This window comes from Acomys russatus, chromosome 14, assembly GCF_903995435.1.
Source record: "Acomys russatus chromosome 14, mAcoRus1.1, whole genome shotgun sequence".
NCBI classification, from domain to species: domain Eukaryota; kingdom Metazoa; phylum Chordata; class Mammalia; order Rodentia; family Muridae; genus Acomys; species Acomys russatus.
The window spans coordinates 2,475,205-2,496,885 of record NC_067150.1 but is presented as its reverse complement, the minus strand read 5'-3'; the positions used below and the strand labels follow the sequence as shown (position 1 = coordinate 2,496,885).

Genomic DNA, 21,681 nt, shown 5'->3' with positions numbered 1-21,681 from the left:
CAACCAACCAAAACAACCAACAAAAAACTAATAACCCTCCTATATACAAATGGCAAACTGACTGAGAAAGGAAACAACAAAACACATTTCTCAAGTGTCTCAAATAATATAAAAGATCTTGTGATGACTCTAACTAACCAAGTTAAAAAATATTTTATGTTAAATACCTTAAGGCACTAAAGAAATAAATAGAAGATCTTTTACAGCCACTGTGACAATCATGTGACAGTTCCTAAAAAATGGGAATATATTTACCTCAAGATCCAACTATTTCACTCTTGGGCATATAGACAAAGGACACTTCATCCTACCACAGAGATAGTGACTCAACCATATTTACTGCCACTCTTTTCATAATAGCCAGATATTGGAAACAGCCTAGGTACAATTCAGTGAATGGATAAAGAAGAGTTGGTATACTTATATAATAGAGTATCATGTAAATATTCTTAGCATTTAAAACTGAAAAAACAAAATACTCAGATAAATTAATAGAATTAAATTTAAAAAAACAACCTAACCTGAGTGAGATACTAAGACTCAGAAAGACAAATATAGTATATATTCACCTATACATACAGTCCATAGAACCATGGAGTTTAGGTATAAAAAAAAGGGCTAGGGGTGGGTACACAGATAATCTCCTTATATAATGGAAATAGGATCAATAGTTATAGACATAGGGAGGCTGCAATGGGAGAATCAATTTGGATAGGTAACGGAAAAGGGGGACCAGGGAGAAAATTTGTGCAGAGACAGCTACAATTAAATTCCATTTGAGGGGTAATATAAAAACTTCATACAGTTGAAATTGCTTTAAAGTGTGTGTGTGTGTGTGTGTGTGTGTGTGTGTGTGTGTGTGTGATAGAAATGAAATCACCAAAATGTGGAAACAGATTCTAACTGAACATGTCTTGTCACCAAATGAAGCTTCTGGTACCTGGATTGGGTTAGATCTAATTGAATTGCTGATTTCAATATATATTGGCTAACAAAGCAGACTGTTGCCAAGACAACAGATTGTGATCATAAACTGTCAGCAAAGCTCCTTTACTGACTTCAACACCTACACAACTCATTGAATATAGAGAAATTACACTGGTACCTACAAAGAGCCTTTACCCCTATGTGCTAGTGCCTTTGATACAGGAGGGTACACTACCACTAGAGAAATGCAAACACCAACCCAGCTACAAACACTTTGATCTAGAATGTTGTACAGCCTACAATATATGTTTTAAACCAATGTTGGCACAAAGCTCTTTGAAGTATCTAACTAATACTTGTTTTGCCAGAAGACTTTCTCCAGAAGATGGAACCCATACCCAATGCTCCTTGGATAACCAAGACATGAGGCAAGATAGTCCAAGGAATATATGTTGTTTTTATTCCCTCTGATGAGTGAATGAGATGCGATCCATACACATCTTTGGTTGAGCCCAGAGTTGTTTCCAGGCCTAGGTCTAGAAGCTTTCTGCTTCCATACAATAGTCATTAGAGTCAATGTCAGCAGTATTTCTAATCCATATCTTGATGGCATCGGCTTCCAGCCTCAGTCAGCTAACCTAGGCCTAGATGTTTCAGCCTCCAAGACTTACTGTGAATAAGCTCAGTTTTTTTCTTTATGAACCCCATCTGGCTGGTTCAACTCAGTTGTTCTGGCTGAAAATTACTATCCAAGCTGACTGACTCAAATTGGCTTCTCTGGGCTTCTTATTGAACTTCCCTGTTTGGAAAAACTGCCTCCGAGCTCCACTGATTGAACAGCATTGACTGATGTATTCAAATGAACTGTACAGAACTTATCTCGAACTCAACTCAAGTCTCCTCTCCTCTCCTCTTTCTCTTCCTCCTCTTCTTCTTCTTCCTCCTCCTCTTCTTCTTGTTCTCTCTTTCTGTGTCTCTGTCTCTGTCTCTTTCTCCCCCCCCCCCACTTCTCTCCATGCACTGATCTTAAATAGCCTCTTTCTGCTGTCTGTTCTCATAAGAGTTGGGTATATCCTATCTCTGACTCATTTTGTTAAATTTTTGTCTGATTTGTAACTTTGTCTGTCCCTCAATTAGATGCCATTGTTTGGGATTAAAGGTATGTACTAAAGGCATTTCTGTATTCCAGGCTTCTCACACAGACTTAGTCTTTGGATGTGGTTCCTTGCCAGAGTAGCCATGTTAGTAGATTAAATGTTTTTTTACTCTTAAGTATTTATTAGAGACACTATGAAAACCATAAATTACCCAGATGTGTTTTACATTAGCAAGAATTTTACATGTTTAACAGGGAGTTGGCTGGCTAATTTAAAATACATCTGTAACAAAACCAATTATCTTTCTTTTGAGCCGGGGTCTCCTATAGCCTGAGTTGGCGCAGAACTTCCTGACTGTGCTTCCAAAGTGCTAGGCTTACCAACATGCACCACCAAGCTTTGTTTAGGAGAAAACCATTAGAATGTTTCAAAGAACCCTTAAGGAACAAGGTAGTCAACAAGCTTATCTTAATAGGTAATTTTGTATCACTGTAGCTAACATCTTGTTCAGTGGGCTAAAAAAGATCTGCTTTGGGTGTACTGATACACTCAGTGGGGAAAATTCTTTTTAAAGTATTATAATTTGAATAGGTGACAAATGTCCTATTCCTTTTTTTCAACAAGGAAATCCTTTTCCAAATCACTTGAAGCCTGTACAAAAACGACCATTCCTCCATATTGTTCTGTAGTATTACAGATTCAGTTGCATGGTAGACTTCTTCAACCTTTTAGAGAGGACATCCCATCTCTCATGATCTTATTAATTAGGAGAATGTTGGTGGCAATCACAGTACAGGAATGCAGCAGCTGCTATTTCACACAGTAGTTATCCCAAACACCCATTTCTGCTGCCATTATTGGCTCACTGGTGCTCAGATACACACCTACAAGTTGAATGGATTCTAAATGTTAAGCTTGAACTTTAACTCATGTTTCCTGAAGGTCAAAAGCAGATTTCTGTGCAAGAACCTTGGGAATAATGAGCAAGGCATCTTCAAGTGGCTGGACTCAAAGCTGAGCCCTGCCTTTCACACTGGGCTTGTATTTAATCAGAGCTTCTGCCATTGCCACCTGTACTGCACTAGCGCCGGGGACAATACAGCCATCATCAATAGCATTTTTGATAGCCCTCAAGCCACCTCTTATTGCATCCTTGATTTGAGTCAGCGTGTGTTTCTTTGGTCCTTTAACCAGCAATATGACATACCGGGGATTGTTACATTTCTCAATAAAGGTAAACTTCTTTACCCAGTGTGTACTCATAGACAAGCCCTGCATGTCCCAAACAGTCAGGATTCAGGTCATATAAGAAATTCAGAGCAGTCCCACCACAGGCAAGTGTCAGCCTTTCCATATTTCTCTTCTTTGCTGTGAGCAGAGCTACCATACCTTCTTTTGCAAAGATATCTAAGGAAAAGAGGTCAATCCTCTTTTGATTAATGATCACAAATCCTTTACCAGAATCATCACAGACTTTATTTTTCCATTCTATGATCTTTTTAACTCTATCTTCAATGAATTTTCTTTCAACCTTTACTAGTTTCTCTCTCTCTTCTGCACTCTTGTAAAAAAAAAAACCTAGAATTCACTTCTGTTTTTTCATATTCTAGGGACACGGACACGTTGCATGTGAGGATGTAGGCAGTTTCTACTCTTTTCTTCGTGTTAGGATGCCATGCTCCATGATCCAAAACAAGAGCTCTGATTAAGCTCGTATCAGTTTCAGATTTATGCTTCATTTCCAGGATCTCAACCATAAAGAGATCAATGGGATCATCTTTTTTCTCAATGGCCAAAATGGAGTCTACTACAGCCTCTGTTAAGACATCAGCAAGTTCAGCATGAACTTTAGAAAGTAGAGATGTTCTGGTCACATTGATGAGTGTTTCTCTGTCCATCTCTTTGCTTACTTTGACTTCTTCCAAAAACTGGAGTGTCTTCTCTTTTGCAGCTTCAAAACCTTCAGTTATTATTCTGGGGTGAAGACCCTCAGAAATGTAGAGGTCCACTTGTTTCAGCAGCTCCCCAATGATTAGGATAGTAGATGTAGTGTCATCACCAGTTATACCATCCTAGCTTGTAGCTACTTTTGCTATTAAAGAGGATGTTGGGTATTGAATTTTCATTTCATGAATCAGCACATTGCCATCTTTAGTAAGTTTCATGTCTCCAGCACTGAAAATGAGCATCTTCCTGGTGCCCTTAAGCCCCAATTGGGTCCTCAGAACATCCTGCAGGCCCTGTGCCACACTGCTGTTCATTGCCAGCTCTGCCTGGCCCGGGCGACCTTGAGCACATTGTCTCAGTCTCTCCCTGTGCTAAGCCAGCATGGCAGTGGTGGATTAAAAATTTTTAACACCAAGGTCCCAAGGCAAAACCATATTCTATTGTTCTAAAAAGGGCAACAACAAAATGTGGCAATAAAATGAATCCTAATGATATTCTGCTACACTCATAGACCATTGCCTTGTTCAGCCTTCATCTAAGATGCTTCCTTCTGCAGTGGATGAAAACAAATATAGAAATTTACAACTTGACATTGCGAAGAGTGAGGGACCTTGGAACATTCAGCTCTAATAAAGATGTTTCCATCAAATCTCTCCTCTCAGTCAGGAAACTATGTGGAAGAGAGGACAGAAAAAGTGTAAGAGCCAGAGGGGGGATGAAGAACATCAAGAAAACAAGGCCCTCTGAAATCAACAGGAATGGCACATATATGAACTCACAGAGCCCGAGGCAGCATGTTACAAAGCCTGCATGCATCCTTATTAGATGTTGTCCTAGAGCTGAAGAAGTGGATTCCTGCCCATCCCTAACCCTGAAGCAATCTCTAATTGATAACCATTTGCGAATGAAAATTTGTTTACTTTTCACCAAATTTTATTGGGAGAACAAACTACTCATTAGGGAAGGTTGCATGGCCAGCAGTAGATAAGAACAGAAAATGGACTCAGTGGCATCTTTAGAGGTTCTTTGTCTCATAAAGTCATGTCATGACTTTTCCTTTATTTTGTTAATTTTTAACTTGTTTTACTTATGTATTTGTTCTTCTCTTTTTATTTATATATCCTTGGCATATGTAGTATGTTTTCTAATTTTTTGTTTTATTGGATTCCTCAGTCAGTGTGTAAATGAGTGCATCTCTGTTTTTATATCAGTTTTTGTCTCTTTTTGTGGTGTCTTTTCTTTCGGTATGCTCGCAATTGAGCTGTTGGCCAAGAGGGTCCCATGGAAATCCCTAAACAATACAGGAGATTGTCAAGAAAATGGATTCTTCTCTACAAACTGACACAGGAGTGCATTGCCTAGGACAAACAATCAGAACTCATTGATCACAGAGAGTTGAGGTGGCACTTATGTGAGTTGGGAGCACGGAGGTCCTTGCATCTATAGATCACCAGGGAAGACAGGAATATTAAGCACACAGGATTGTCTTGTCAGCGGAAAATATAAAGAACCTTCTGAATATTTATTTATTATATTCTGATGTGTGAGTGTTTTTGTCGTTTTTGTTGTTGTTTGTTGTTTTTTTTAAAGGATAGATAAGAGATGGAAAGGAAGCAGATCCGCATAAAATAGGAGGTGGGGAGGAACCAAGAGGAGTAGAGGGAAAGGAAACCACAACCAGGATATTCTATGTGGCAAAAGAAATCAAATTTCAATAAAAGTGGAAAAACAGCCAGGAACAGTGGTGCATCAGTAATCCTAGGACTCAGGGAGGCAGAGTTAGGTGATGTCTGTGACTTTAAGGCCAACCTGGTGTAAAAAGCAAGTCCAGGACAGCCAAAGCTATCTAAAAAAAAAAAAAAAAAACCTTGTCTCAAAAAGAAAAAAGAAAAAGTGGAAAATAAAATATATTCCGTAACTATGAAAAATGCAAAGAAATATGAATAAGGTAAGTCTTTGTAAAATGCTGTTACCAGCAATCTTTCTTTAACCCAACATTCCTTCACATTTTCTACCTAATAGATTTTAATACCCATATAAATAAGAAATATTTTATATTAAAATTTTACATAAATGTAACAAAAACTTTCAGAAACACTTAAATAGATTCGAGAATAAAATATTCGCTTATGCTATGCATGTAACCCTGTTCTAAAATTGGAAACATTACTCAGTATGAGTTGGATTTCATCTTTTACTCCTCCATAGAAACCAACTGTGTATGTTGTAAAGGAAAAGTGTGTGTGTGTGTATATATATATATATCCTTGTTTGTGTGCAGAGGAGACACTCCTTCCTGGTATGCTTTGTGTTCAGACATAGGTGAGCGGACACCCTGCCGACAACAACCCACCAGACCCAAATGTGTTAAAAAGATAGTTCCTTGCAGATCCTATCATGCACAAAAGGTGTCAAAAACTGGCTCTTTAAAAAAATATCAAAAGTACCCTGGAGATAAGCCACCCCCTCCACACCCCTGCCCAGAAGTGTCCTGGGAATGTTTCTTGCTATTAAAATATGCTTAGTTTGAAAACTCAGAGACTGTAAGGTTTAGCAGTGCACCCCCATTCCTCCCATAAAGCTCTGTCCTTGTCTTTTTCTTTTATAAAAGCTTAGTGAATTAAAAATCTAGTGGTTCGACTCTTTTGTCTTTATTTTAAAGTATAGTCTGGCCTTACACAAGCCACAGGCCCCTTTTCCCCTCTGGAAGGGATACAGATTTCCCTTGTCCCAAGCTGGCTGAGTGCCGCTGCCCTGGGCTCCCTCTCTGCCTAGAAAGCCTTCTTTGCAGCCAGTTCTCACAAAAAGGAGCCTTCTTCAGCTAGTCTCAAGAAGGCTAAAGAAAATTCTGGGGCCAGCTTCTCAGCCCAGCCTCCCGGAGAAAGTGGAGAAAGGGACTCCGGTGTGTGTGTGTGTGTGTGTGTGTGTGTGTGTGTGTGTGTGTGTGTGTGTAGTTTAAATCATGTTCTAAATTTGACTAACTCAAATGTCACTTCTCTCATACGTCATATGCTTTTTTTGTATACAAGCAGTCCTTATCATCCTAACATGCATATGTACTTAGGAAAAGAGTAACACTTACAATGTCCTTAACATTAGTATTGATATTAGATTTTTAGTGATAAATAATGGAGTAAACTGGGGGTTTTACAAAACCTGAAACTCATTCTCTCAAGGTCAGATGTCTGTATGACAATGCTCCTTGCTAGCAACTGAGTAAAATCGTCCTTGCCTTCTTCTATCTTCCAGTAGAGACTAAGAGCCTCCTTCTCTGCAGTATATACCCATTTAAACTCTGTTTTCCCTCTGCTTCCATAAGAGTTTCTGCATTCACATCTGCATCTGTGTTGCTGAGTAGAGGGATAGTAGACATTTTGGATCAAGGGCAATTCTAACATGAGATAACCTCATCTTAGCTCCATTGCAATTTCATAGCATCTATATCTAAATAGGTGACATTTTTTTTTTGTGGGTATCTGAGTTGTCAATGCCAATTCATCATTTTGGTAGATACAATTTATCTCACTGAAATACTGGCAACCTAATATTTCAACTTGCTTGAAGTGAATATTTAATGTGGCATATTTAGTAATTAGAATGAAGTATATTTGGGAAAACTGATATAGCCCCAACTTTTTCTTTAAAAATCTATTTCAAAAGACCACCCAAAATGTCTTCTTGTATTCTCAATATTTACAAATAGCACTTAGTGCCATCCCTCAGAATATGAGAGTCACTGTAATAAATTCCTTTACTCTCTTCAGTACAATGCATTTACTTGGGATGACAGAAAAACAATCTTTCGTCTACACTGTGTTCAAAGGAGCACTGTGATAGCTGCTTGCAGTGTTTTCTGTGCTAGTAAGTCCACTTAGTGACATTAGTGCTTTTCTTTTCTCTTGGCTTGTGAATGTAAGTGGCTTTTCTTCACTGAGACATTGTTAACCTGAAAATATTTATAGGACTGTGGTACCACTTGGATTACCATTTTAGGCCTCATCCAAGTATTTTCTCTTATTTCCCTTGATTATTGTTTAAATAAAAAGTAAAATGCTGACTATTTCCTTGAGGGTAATAAATGGCATCTTATTTCTTTCTTTTAGATAGTAATCTGTTTTTTTTTAAAAATCTGTTATCGCATTAACAAGCATGGCTTTTCTCAATTTTACAAATTTAAATTCATTGGCAACAATCATTTAGAAAATCACATATCTCACAATACGAAGAAGAGTTAATTTGCTGATTTGTTGATACGTTTCATTTTCTAACTTTGAAGTTTGGTGTTTCTCATGTGAAGCACTAAAATTTAAGTACTCGTGGGTTGTTAGTCCATGGAGTGCAGACATGTGGGACATCTAACCATCTGAATTCTTAAAATAGACATTAGAACACAGCCTTTTACATTAAAACACAGAATGTTATGGCCTTGAAGTAGAGAAACATACATATCAGAAAGATTTTTTATTCTTTCAGAGTTTAGAGCAAGGCAAATTCTAATCAGAAATCTAAAGACAAGGTTAAATATTCTCACTCATTTTTAGACTTTTCTATAAAGAAATACCTATTTGCAATAAATATTCAGAGTTATAATTAGCTGCATGAATCAGATATATCAGGACAGCATATCAGGAAGCTAATATTTTGGATAGTTATAAGGCTCCATATAGTCATGTAATACAAGAATTTGATGTGGTGTATATGTATGTATGTGTGTGAGCACATATACACATGCATGCAGAAGTGCATGCAGAAAGCATGTGCTTTATGTTTGAGCTTCATTAGGAAATAAAATATCGGCTATTGTGATGTAGCAGTTATAACAGACATTAAATAGCAAGAGGAAATAGCTGTGGTTCAATAAATGTTTATTCACAAATACCGTCTGTGAGCTGCATTTGATTTTAGAGCATATAGTTTAAGAGAACAGATTAACCTTTATAAATAAGGTGAACAGCATTAATATTCTACTCCATCACCTGGAGACTACTGAAATAAAAGCAAATGAAAAGGAGAAGATAAATTTCAGAGGTCAATATTATGAAAAAGAAAACTTCAAAGGCATGACATATCAATTCAGTTTATGAGTGTGAAACATGAAAAATTATTGTCACTACATTTTTAAAGGAGTTAAAGGAGCAGGTTTAATACTAAGAATCAAAGGAAATAAAGACAGTAAGAAGGGTAACATGCCCCTACATTCAACAAAAGTATAGAATTAAAGTGTGTTGGGGTTTGCTAAGTAAAACATAAAAAATTGGTATATAAGATATTTTAACCTTATGTCTACATTTCAGCTGTCAGCTTTTTCATCTTCCTCCACTCCTGAATGCCAGCAGCTGGGGCCTCTTTTCTTATAGTATTATGAATGTAAAGGTACTAGTTTGGTTCAATGTCAATATTTCACTTACTGAATGCAAAAGCTTTAAGTAAAATTTGTATTCGAATGGTGACTAGATTTTAAACTTCTTCTTGATATTCACCAAAATGCTGACCATAGGACCGTTTTTGAACTTTGCAGAAATTGTTCAAATTTTTTCAAGAGAAGAACCTGAATTTACACAAGTAAACCATTTCTTGATACAAACAAACAGAATAGTCAGAACTAGTAGATGCCAGGGGTTAAGAACACTTTGTGCTCTTGTAGAGGTCCTGAGTTTGATTCTCAGAAAAAACACAGTGCATAGCTGCCTGTAACACCACATCTAGAGGACCCAAAGCCCTCTTCTTGACTGTGGGGGCAACTATATGGATATACTTATGAACAAAGTGAGAAACACAGACATAATTACAAAAGTATTTAATAACTGATAGTGAAAATATTACATATTTATAAAATACTTCTACAATGAATGATATCAAACATTTAAAATTGAACTGTTTACAGAAAACCTTAAAATATAGGTGCTACGTGTAAGAAAGCCTTCAACTTGTGTGTTTGCTTCTTTAGAAAGATGAGCGATTTTATTTATAAAGCATGCCATTATGAAAGTAGTAGTCAAAGAAAAAAACTCTTGCTAAATTAGATACATAACAGCCCAATTTAAAATTTAGTGCAATGGCCAAACCAACTCTTCACAGTAATCCTGCAGCAAAGCTTCTCAAATGCTACTTTAGATAATTCTCATTTTGACAGTGTGATCAAGTGAAATTTCTGATTGAGTAATTCTGGAGTGAGACCTGCAACTGCGTGCTGTTAGCAAGCTCCAAGATGATGTTAAAAATGTCATTTCAAGCAGTCTTTGTCAAAAGGTACAGCAGTGAATAAAGTGGAAATGCTACAAGAAAGAGGGAAAACATGAAATGAGTGCATCCATCAAGAGAATTCAATATCCATACAAGATCAGACCAAACAATAGGGAGAAAGAAATGGAATAATTTCATATTATGGGGCCGTGTAAAAATTACAGAAAGGTGATTATTAAGAGAAATAATAGGTGAAAAATGACTCACTCTGGAGAATATAGTAAGACAACTTGACAAAAAGAAATGTGACTTGATCATAACAGTTCACAAAATCTAAAAGAAGGCCACACTTAATGCAGTGCTGCTTGAATATTTATTAAATGACTTAACTATTTCTTGACCATGCTCTTCTTTTTATGTTATGTAATTGCTTTTCATTAACATATTCTGAATTATTTATATTTTTCATCTAACATTTATATTCTGAATGAAAATTTTTTAAAATCTAATTTATTGGTTCTCTTTTCTTTATCTTTCACAAATTTTATCAAAACATACCAACTGTTTCAAATAAGAATAATTTTATTTGTATTCCTATATCTGGTATCAAATTATATTGTTTTTTATTACATAGTGAAGATGATTAAAATCAATTTAACTCAAAGAACCATCTTAGATTGAATATAATTGTCTGGGTCTAAATTCACATGTAATTCAATAAATACCAAAATACAAAGATGTTTACTGTAAGTCTTCTTTCTCTATGGCCCCATAGATCATCATGGCTGACTCATCATCATTTCTTCCTGTCAACTCCAAATATCTAGAAATATATTCTACCTGCAATCCCAGTGGCCACTCCTAGCATGTGCTCAGAAGCATTCCCTAGCAGGAAACCCACAGTTTCCACAATCTCCTAAAATCTCGACCTCTCTGGATCAAAAGAAACAAAGGAATAGAAGAAAATGAATCAAATAAATACAAAACCTACAAGACCACATAACAACACTTAGAAAATTGTACTCATTTCAAAACCAGATGGCTAGACACCTAAGTAAAAACAAATTCATTAACTTCGATGACAATATGTTTCCACTAGTGCTCACAGACAATATTACAGTTGGCCTTGGGAAATGCAATGTAGCTAAAACAGAAGACAAGGACTTCCAAATACCTGTAGTGAATGTTTAAAGACCCTAAAGAGGGTATGAATAAACCCATTAATGACATATATGGAAATACAGCCAAACAATATAATGAAGTGGATAAAGCAATTCAAGACGTGGAAGAAGAAATGGAATCAATAAAGAAAACCCAAGCTCAGGTATATCTGGAAATGAAATGTTTAGAAACTCTAACAAGAACCTCAGAGGCAAGACTCAGCAACAGAATATAGAAGGTGGAATAGAGAATCTCAGGCATTGTATACACAATAGAAGAAATGCATGGCCTGGTGAAAGAAAATGTTAAATATAAAATATGCTGACACAAAACATCAAAGAAATCTTGTATAATATGAAACTATCAAATCTCCAAGAGATAGGAATAGAAGAAGAAGAAACTCAGGTTAAGGGAACAGAAAATATTTTCAACAATATCATAAAATAAAACTTCCCTAACTAAAGTAAGAGGTATCTATCAAAGTGTAAAAAAACTAAATAAATCAGACCAGAAAAAATTGCTCATGAATTATAATAATGGAAATAGTAAATTACAAATCAAACAAAGAATATTAAAATTAAAAAGCACAAAGCACAAATAATATATAAAGATTAGATTTAAATATGACATTTCAGTAGACATCTAAAAACCAGCAGAGTCTAGACTGTTGTTATAAAACTCTAAGAGACCATAGACGCCTGCTCTGATTACTATACCCAGCAAAACTTTCACTATATGGAGAAAAATAATTACAATGAAGCCAAATTTTCTGTTTGTTTTCAATGTAGGGTTTCTCTGTGTGGCCCTGGATGTCATGGACTCACTTTGTAGACAAGGCTGGCATCAAATTCACAGAGATCTGCCTGCCTATGCCTCACTGAGTTTGGGGAATACAGGTGTTCATCACCATGCCTGGCTCTGAAGCCAAATTTAAGTAGTATCAGCATACAAAGCAAACTCTATAAAATGCCCTAGAAGAAAATTTAAAAACAAAGAGGTTAACCACTTCCAAGAAAACACAATGAATACACAAGGCAGAGAGAATATTCAAGTCAAGAAAAATAGAACATTTCAACTGAGGAAATCTAGATAACTTTAGTGACATTATAAAAAAAAGCCTGTACTCCACCAACCTGAAAAAATTAATAAGAAATTAATAATTTTATTGAATATTTACTTGCCATATTTAAATAATTATTAGATACATGGTTTAAAATAGACCTAAACCCCTAGTGAAATATGAGCAGTAACTTTAAAAAAGTATCTCAACCAAAATAAAACTAAAAATAATGTTTTTAAGTCCAAATGCTTTTAGCATAGGTTTATAAAAGATTTTTATGGATGGCTCAACATGTAAATAAATAAATGTAACCAACATTTCAACAGACTATAGAGGGTTATTATCAATGAGAGTTGGTTACAAGATATTATTGGTCTTATTTAGAGAGAATACAAGGTTAGACTCAGCGAGGTCTCTCGTTTCCTATCTTACATTCTTATGTTGGGATATAGGGGTTGAAAAGAAAGGATGGGGAATATAGAAATATATAAGGAAGATAGAACAAAAAGTAAGTTAGTGAATCTACTCCTCAACTTTATGCCTCAATTGTCACTCACCAGGTTATTTTAATTCACTGGTATAGAATTTTGTATATAGATGTATAATAAGTTTAATTCTAGATACAATGGTATAGGATTCAAATGTAAGAATATTCTTCACACATTACATGTATATTTCTACTCTAATATGAAATATTGTACCCATATAATTCAATTAGCATATAAGGTTTACTTCGAGTTCTTTGAAAGTGCTATTACAGGCTGTTTAAGATAAATAAGTTATTCAAGTTCATTGATAGTTGAGCAAATCATGGTCTTGCCAATTAATAGTCTACTTTTACCACAAGAGTACACATTTTAGTTGTGCCACATAGATGAGATTCTAGAGAAAGATAAGTTAGGTTAGTTAGATAAGGTCTTCAAAAACCTCAGAGACATATAGATTTTGGCACTTAAAAATGTTTACAACTACTTTAAAGATTTTCTGACAATGAGACAGGTTAACTCCTGGCAATACCTAGCCTACCTCAAGGAGGATGATGAGCATTAAAGAACCTCCTTATGGAGATGGCTTCAAATGTGGGAAACAAGCCACTGGGAAAATGTTCTCGTATCTATCACAGACAGAATTCTGCCTAAAAAAGTGCAAGCTTGGATGCAGGCAGAGTCAATGGCCAAACTCTGCCAAGACAGGGCAAACGAGTCCTCACTAGTTCATCCATCACAAATATGTCTGCCAGTTATATTGGGCCAGAAGGCTGAAGAAGATGCTCCAAACAAAATAGAGAGTTGTGGGTAACTATTCAGATAGCAAACTCTCTGTCATCTACTCATTTGGAAAGCTATTAACTTGCACTGCCAACATACTCAGGTAATCAAATTTATTCCTTTTCAAAACTCTGATGGAGTTGAAGAGCAGGTAGCTTAGTTTTACAATGAAGTTTAGTTGTCTAGGAGTTAAGATGTTTTTAGGTCTAGAGAGATGTTTTAAGTTGATAATGATAAGGCGTGATGGAGACTGATTTACATGCAGAATTTCAGACACACCAAGATAGAAAAGTTGTTTTCCTTAAGGCTGTCAAATACAAATAGCCAAAACACTAATAATGTAACATATATATGATTCCTGATTATTTCATGCTTCTTCTTGCTATCGGTAGTCTATTGTATATAAGTGTAGTAATATAAATGTAAATTTAGAAAATAAAAAATGCTTAAGTAAGAACAATAATTGAATTTTTTAAAATTACACACACACACACACACACAAAACCAACAATAAAACATATAATCACAAAATTTATCACTCCATCACAATAAATGTTTTGGTGAGATCAGGAATACAAAAGCTATTACTCAACATAATGAAGGTGATTTATAGCATAACAAGACCAACATTAGCCTAAATGGAGAGAAACTCAAAGCGTTCCCACTCTGTCTTAACTATTCAGTATAGTACTTGAAGGCTTAGCTACAGCAATCAGACACCTGAAGAAGATACAAGGGATAAAAATAGAAAGTAAAGAAGTCAAAGCATATTTGCAAATGATATTATGTTTTACATAGAGAGCCTAAATGCTCCAGAAAGAGACTCATACAGGTTAAAAAACATGTTCAGAAATCTACCAAGATATAAAATTAAACACAAAAATCAAACAGAAAGACAGCTATAGATTTGTGTAGGTGGACAAGTCAGTCAGGAGGATCTCGGAGAAGTTGGGAGAGGGAAACCATAATATGATTATGTTGTGTAGGAATCTATTTTCAATAAAATGTATTTATATAATCATATTAAATGCAGATTTTAATATTTTCATTATGAGTTTCTTTTTAGCAGTTTTTTAAAATTCATGTGATCCCAAAGCTTTGCTTCTACATTTTCTCAGCTTTCTTGGGCATGACAGCAAGCTTTTTTCTGCTAGTGTTTATTTAAAAAAATCTACAGATGACAATTCTTTCTTCTGCTACAAATGGTGGTGGTTTAGTCATGAAGTCGCTTATATCATAAGCTGAATGTCCATGAGTCAACAATGTAAGGAATGTCCAAGTTGATAGTGGTAATCAAGCCTTCAAAGGCTGTTTACATTTCATTAATATAGCACCAAAGTGATCATTGTAAAGTTCATTTTACCATATATACATTCATAACCTTGATTCTAATGTATTAGTTTCCTAAACACACACACAGACAGACAGACAGACAGACACATGCACATTGATATAGAATATATAAGGATATATGGTTATAGGACAAATTATCTTCATCATTATAAGACATATAACTAGCATTTAGGAAACTTAATAGCTTTAGAAGGTATCAAATTTACTCTGTCTGCTTATTTGGATATCTGCTGTTAACTAGGAAAGAATAATACTATCAATTGTGTTGTATTTATTCCTTATTTGACATTGTATAATAGTGACGATGCTTGGATCACTTCTGAAAACTATCACAGTGCTACAATATTGACATAATTCCTGAGTAGGGTTGCTATTATATACATTCATAAAGAGTATATAAAAATTAATAAAGCTTTAAACATACATAGCCAACAGGGATTCCAAAACTATGCCCTGTACTTGCTTAAGGACTCACACCATAGCAGGTCAGGTAGTAGGCATATCACCAGCTTTCTTCATGACTTTTCTGGATGATGATATCTCCTATGTATAATCTAGAGTAATGATACCTATAAGAGAACACTCTCGCATTTATAATTTATATCTTTTTCTTGTTGTTCTCACCAGTCCTTTACCATAATCAGGGTTATCTATGGGTACAAATTTATATGGATCCACTCAAATCATTACAACAAAATACTAAAGAGGTGGGCAGGGCTGTCAAAGCTTTAGTTGAGTTTCTTTACATATACTTATCTTTTAATGTTTCTCTGTAATTTGACATGACCACAGATATTTAATATTATAATCCATTAAAATATAAGCACATTAAAATATATATTTATGTGAATTATTATGTTAGCAAATCTTATTGTTATCTCTATCATTTTAAACCTTAGATAATTTTACATTTTTTCTTAATAAATCAATCTTTTTTACCCAGTAATGAATGATATTTATTCATAACAAAGAAAAGTGTTTTAATGCATGAGTATTTTGCTAAAGCTTTCTTGAGTCTCAGGTAAATTATAGGAAAATAATTTACTAGAATCTTGGTAGTATAATATTATACTTTGTTCCTCTTCTCAAGCCAACTATAATAGGGACAGAATGACAAACATACTGAGAAAGAAATTAGGTAAATGATTCCCTTCACAATAGTCACAAGCCATATAAAATATCTAGGAGTAGCTCACCAAGCAAGTGAAAGTCCTGTTTGAAGAAAGAGATTAAAGTGGACATCAGAAGATGGAAAGATCTTCTTTGTTCATGGTCAGAAAAATTAAAATAGTAAAAATGGCCATGTTACCAAAAGCAATTTACAGACTCAATGTAATCCCTATCAAAATACCTACACAATTTTTAAAGACATTGAAAGTTCATTTCTCAACTTCTTATCAAAAAACAAAAAACCCAGGATAGCTAAAATAATCCTGTACAATAAAAGATCCTCCAGGAATCTCCTTACCAGATCTCAAGCTGTACTACAGAACAACAGTAATTAAAACAGCATGGTACTGTTCTAGAAACAGTCAGTTGACATATGGAATTGAATTGAATACCCAGAAATAAATCCACACACCTATGTACACTTGATTTTTCACAAAGAAGCCAAATCTATTCAATGGAAAATGGATAGCATCTTTAACAAATGGTGCTGGTCTAACTGGATGTCTACTTGTAGAAAGATGCAAATAGATCCATATTCATCACCATGCACAAAATTAAAGTCCAAGTAGATAAGAGAACTCAACATAAAACTAGAAACAATAAATCTGTTAGAAGAAAAGGTGGGGAAGAGCCTGCAACTCACTGACACAGAGACAAATCCTGAACAGAACATCAAAAACTCAGGGTCTAAGGTCAACAGTTCATAAATGGGAGTTCATGATGCTGAGAAGTTTCTGTAAGGTGAAAGACACTGTCAACAGAACAAATCAACAGGCTAAAGACTGAGAAAAGATCTTCACTAACCCTACATCTGACAAAGGACTAATATCGGAAATACATAAGGAGCTCCAGAAATTAAACACCACCAAAGCAAATTACCCAATTAAGAAATGGGGCTCAGAACTAAACAGAGAATTCTCAACAGAGGAATATCACATTGCTGAGAAACACTTAAAGAAATGCTCAACGTCATTATTCATCACAGAAATGCAAATCAAAACCACTCTGAGATTCCATCTTACACCCATCAGAATGGCTAAGATCAAAAACTCAAGTGACACCACATGCTGGCGAGGATGTGGGGAGAGAGGAACACTCCTTCATTGCTGGTGGGAATGCAAACTAGTACAGCCACTTTGGAAATCTATCTGGTGCTATCTCAGAAATGGGAATAGGGCTTCCTCAAGACCCAGCTATCCCACTCCTTGGAATATACCCAGAAGATGCTCCAGCACACAACAAGAAAATTTGCTCAACCATGTTCATAGCAGCCTTATTCATAATAGCCAGAACATGGAAACAGCCTAAGTGTCCCTCAGTAGAAGAGTGGATAAAGAAACTGTGGTACATATACACTATGGAATACTACTCAGCTATTAAACACAAGGAATTCCCAAAATTTGTGGATAAATGGATTGAGCTGGAAATGATCATAATGAGTGAGTTAACCCAGAAGCAGAAAGAATCAAATGGTATATACTCACTTATATCTGCATACTAGCCCAAGGGGCATGTCCCACGAAAGCCTTCACTTACCAGAAAACTGGGACAGAGGGGAAGGCATCCTATTGGGACTCTAAGTGAGAGACGCATGAGAGAATAGCAAAATAAAAGGATACAGATGGTCCTAGAAATCTACAAGTAGAACAATATGATAGGCAGATTTGGGCCCAGGGGTCCCGCTCAAACTAAGGCACCAGCCAAGGACAATACAGGAGGTAAACTTTAAACCCCTTCCCAGATCTAGCCAATGGTCAGAATATTCTCCACAGTTGAGTGGAGAGTGTGATACGACTTTCTCACGTACTCTGGTGCCTCACATTTGACCATGTCCCATGGAGGGGGAGACCTGGTGGCACTCAGAGGAAGGACAGCAAGTAGCCAAGAAGAGACTTGATACCCTATGAGAATATACAGGGGGACGTAATCCCCCTCAGGAACAGTCATAGGGGAGGGGAATAATGGGAAAATGGGGGGGGGGAGGAATGGGAGGATACAAGGGATGGGATAAACATTGAGATGTAACAAGAATAAATTAAAAAAAAAAAAACCACTCTGAGATTCCATCTTACATCAATCAGAATGGCTGAGATCAAAAATTCAAGTGACACCACACTTGGCAAGGATGTGGAGAAAGAGGAACACTTTTTCATTGCTGGTGGGAATGCAAACTGGTACAACCACTTTTGAAATCTATCTGGCACTTTCTCAGAAAAATGGGACTAGGGCTTCCTCAAGACCCAGCTTTTCCACTCTTTGGAATATACCCAGAAAATGCTCCACCATGCAACAGGGACATATGCTCAACCATGTTTGTAGTGGCCTTATTTATAATAGCCAGAACATGGAAACAGCCTAAGTGTTTTTCAGTAGAAGAATGGATAAAGAAACTGTGGTACATTTACATTATGGAATACTACTCAGCTATTAAAAACGAGGAATTCCCAAAATTTATGGACAAATGGTTGAACTAGAAATGATCATAATGAGTGAGTTCACCCAGAAGCAGAAATAGTCAAATGGTATATACTCACTTATATCTGGACACTAGCACAAGCAGCATGTCTCGTGAAAGTCTTCATTTACCAGGAAAGTGGACAGAGGACAGCATATTCTATTGGGACTTTAGGTGAGAGAAGCATGGGAGAATGGAAAAATAGAAGGATCCAGAGGGTCCTACAAACCTACAAGAAGAACATTATGACAGGTGGTTCTGGGCCAAGGCTCAAACTATGGCACCAGAAAAGGACAATATGTGCAGTAAACTTCAAATCCTTACTCAGATCTTGCCAATGGACAGAACATTCTCCACAGTTGAGTGGAGAGTGGGGACTGACTTTCACATTAACTCTCGTGCCCCATATTTGACCACGTCCCCTAGAAGAGGAGGCCTGGTGGCACTCAGAGGAAGGATAGCAGGTTACTAAGAAGAGACTTGATACCCTATGAGCATATACAAGGGGAGGAGGCCCCCCTCAGTCACAATCATAGGGTAGGGGAGTAGGGGGAAAGCAGGAGGGAAGGAGGGATGGGAGGATACAAGGGATGGGATAAAAATTTAGATGTAATATGAATAAATTAATAAAATATTTTTTAAAAAATAAATGGTGCTGAGAACTAAACAGAGAATTCTCAACAGAGGAATATTGAATGCCTGAGAAACTCTTAAATAAATGCTCAATGTCCTTAGTGATCAGAGAAATGTAAATCAACACAACTCTGAGATTCCATCTTACACTACACAGAATGGCTAAGATAAAAAGCTTAAGTGACAGCATATACTTGGCAAGGATGTGGAGAAAGGGGAAACACTCTTTCTTTGCTGATGGGAGTGCAAACTTGTACAACACTTTGGAAATCAATCTGGTACTTTCTCAGAGAACTGGGAATAGGTCTACCTCAAGACCCAGCTATTCCCTTCCTTGGAATATACCCAGAAGATGCTCCACCACACAACCAGAACATATGCTCAACCATGTTCATAGCAGCCTTTTTCGTTACAGCCAGAACCTGGAAACAATCTAGATGTCCCTCAGTAGAAAAATGGATAAAGAAACTGTGGTACATTTACATTATGGAATACTACTCAGCAATTAAAAACAAGGAAATCCTGAAATTTGCAGGTACATGGATGGAACTAGAAATGATCATCTTGAGTGAGTTAACTCAGATCCAAAAAGATACACATGTTATATGCTCACTTATAATTGGACACTAGCCCAACATAGAGGTTCCCTGAAAGTCTTCACTTAGCCTGAGATTGGGATAGATACTGGCACTTCTTATTGGGACTCTAGGTGAGAGAGGTAAAGAGGAATGGGGAAATAGAAGGATCCAGAGGATCCTAGAAACCTAGAAGAAGACCATTAAGACTCACAGATCTTGACCCAGGTGGGTCATCTCAAACTACTGTACCAATCAAGGTCAATGCATGCGGTAAACCTAGAACTCCTATCAAGATCTAGCCAATGGACACTACATTCTCCACAGTTGTGTGGAGAGCAGGGAATGACTCTGACTTGAACTCTAGTGGCCCTATATGACCACTTTCCCATGTTTGGGAGACCTGATGACACTCAGAAGAAGAGTAAGAAGTCTAAAAGGAAGAGACCTGATAGGCTGTGATCTTAGTCGGTGACAAGGACCACTTCTATCATACACCGAGGGGAGGGGAATAGGATGAAAGAGGGAGGGAGGGGGAATGGGAGGCTACAAGTGAAGGGATAACAAATTAGATGTAATCGGAATAAATTATTTAAATAAAAAATTAAAAAAAATAAATTTAGATTTTATGAAAAGCTACTGTGGTAGTTAGTTAAAATTTAAATTTGCCACAACCTAAAGCTATCTGGAAGAAAGCATCAGATGAAGAATTATCTTGATGAAGTTGACCTATGGGCATACTCTGAGGGCTTATATATGTTGTTAGCTGATGCAGCCAACAGTGCACAGCACCATTCCCTGGCCTGCATGGTATGGTGGAGAAATGTCACGTCCCTTCCGACCAGCGGAAAATAAGGACACGACCCAAGCGTTCTTCTCCAGGCGGTTTATTCAGGAACCATTTCAGCAAGCTTCTTTTCCCGCTCACTTGCTTCTCCTCCCCCAACACCTCTGCGCCCCTTTATATCCTCTGCCTCAACCAATCAGCAGCCCTTATGTCAGTAGCTCCAATTGGTTCCCGACAAGGCGGGATGCATACGTCAGAGCAAAGCACGGCCCACAACCCAAATAAGGACTTGTTTACCAGGAGCAGAATTGCAAGTCATCTTAGCGAGGGCAATAGCTTCAGCTTCCCACAGTTCCCTCTTCTCTGTTTTAAAATGCAACAGACAGGAATAGAGGTCTGATCTCCAGCCTCTTCGGGGGTGTGGGTACTTGATGGTGCTGTCTCGGATGTAGCACTCAGGCATCTGCCAGAACTTGTCGCCATCCCGGGACTTGTAGATGACCTCCCGCAGGTTGATGTTCATCCAGTTGTCGCAGTTTACCAGGCGCCCGTTCTAAGTCTCCCCATTTTTCAGCTCTACCAGCATGGGGTGATTCTGTGTTGTCTTCAGCAGCGACAAGGGGAGCATCTTCTCAGCGGAGACACTTCCGCCACTGCTCAGGCGCTCCCGCCGGCGGCCTGCCACTCACCATGGGCCTGGAGACCTTGTCCACCATCCTGTCCCTGAGCCATTCTTTCGAATGTAGGGAGGAGGCTGAGGCAACTCAGATAGAGGCGGCCCAGGAGCCGAAGGCTCCACCCCGGATTTTAGCTTTTCCATTTTCCGGATCAGCTTTTCTACTTCCTCTTCTGAGTCCTCCCCCTCTGAATCTGATGATGTTACAGATTTTGCAGGTTTTGCTCTCAACAAGTCCTTAAGTGCGATAAACATAGGGCTGAATGGTACTTTCCCCATTTTACTTTTGCTTTTGTCCATTGTCGGAAGCTTTATCGCTCGTACCGAGTCTTTATAGTCCTAACCGGAACCTTATAGTCTCTGTATCGGAGAACTTTATTTGTCCCTCG

The 21,681-nt window shown here is 37.0% G+C and overlaps 1 pseudogene; it reads right to left on the bottom strand.

Moving 5' to 3' along the window:
• Positions 1-2,744: 2,744 nt before the first annotated feature.
• LOC127198704 (T-complex protein 1 subunit zeta-like) lies at positions 2,745-21,436 on the bottom strand (annotated as a pseudogene).
• Positions 21,437-21,681: the final 245 nt, after the last annotated feature.